The sequence below is a fragment of the Brassica oleracea genome, chromosome C9, assembly GCF_000695525.1.
Source record: "Brassica oleracea var. oleracea cultivar TO1000 chromosome C9, BOL, whole genome shotgun sequence".
NCBI classification, from domain to species: Eukaryota; Viridiplantae; Streptophyta; class Magnoliopsida; order Brassicales; family Brassicaceae; genus Brassica; species Brassica oleracea.
The window spans coordinates 35,504,945-35,506,377 of NC_027756.1; positions in this window are offsets into that span (position 1 = coordinate 35,504,945).

Sequence of the window (1,433 nt, forward strand, 5' to 3'; positions counted from 1 at the left end):
GCGTCCTCACCTCTGTACTTCTTGTCCAGTGATCTCCATAGCTCTTTCGCCATGGAGATCACACAGTAGACACGGTACAATGGGTCAATGAGACGACCCAAAATGTAACCTTTGCAGATGAAGTCGGAATGCACCCATATGTCAACAGTTGCGAGACTGTGAACATCATCAATCCCGTAAGGAATAAGGGGCTTGTCCTCCTGGATGAACTTGTCCAGCTTCATCGTTGTCAGGAAGAACATCATCTTCTTCTGCCACCTTTTGAAGCCTTTGCCATCAAACTTGTCTGGCATCAGTCCTTGAGTGAACACACTAGGGACATCCGGAGAAGTTTGAACTGCCACCGGACCACGTGCAGTTGCTGAAACTGAACCCGTCTGATAAAGACCTGCACCGAATAGGCTACGGCGAGTGGTTTCATCAGCAGCATTTCCCGCAGGGAGGATAGTGCTTGTTGCTGCTGCAGCGGTTGACGCTGTGATGTTTCCAGCGGTTGTCACAGTTGCATCAGTGGATGCAACGTTGAGTGGAGTTGTTGTGACATCAGTGGTGTCAATGGGGGTGTTGTTATCGTTCGTCATTTTTCTGTAGAGAAAACATGAAGACGGATTAGTACTCCAATCAACAAATAACATATTATTTTTAAGCAAAAAATAATAGTCTAAAATCGATTTTCAGTTTTGGTGTTTGAACCAAATCATATCGATATAAGTCTTGAGGAAAACGTTTTGAAAACTCGCTTAAAAGCGTTTGCAGAAATCATTTTGTATAGACTTAGAATGTTTCACAAACTCGCTTAAGAAAGCGGTTATTGAAACGATTCATGTAAATAACGTTTTAAGAATGTATCAAAAACATTTTGCGAAAATGCTAGAAAGCAATCCGCAAAGCGTAATGAAATAAAACAGAAATGTTTCGCGGAAGTGCTATAAAGCAAATCGCAAACTCGTTTACCGAATAACGCAGAAACGTTTCGCGGATAAGCGTATAGCAAATCGCAAACATCGTTATGAGATAAGAACAAACGTTTCACGGAAGTGCTAGAAAGCAAATCGCAAACACGGTTCCAAAACCCTTTTCTATTAATCGTTTTTCAACCCGATTAAAGCTTTAAACATAAAGCTATTTTGAGTTAAGATTGTAGAAGCCGGAAAACCGGACTGACATAAACGATAGAATAAAAGCAATGTTAAGGAAATAAAAGAATGTAAAAGACGAATACAAGAACGATACGAAATCGTATTCGCAAAGAGACATGGAGTCGAGATATGATCTCTTTCCTTAACTCAAAATATTCGCTTCGTTAGTGAGAAAGGACTGTACGAATATAGAGTCCCAGGATACAACCATGGCAGACGAATTACGCCTCACTCGTGATCGCCCTATCGAACTATAAACTCTACGAAACACTCTCTAGACTTACGTTGAGGGAT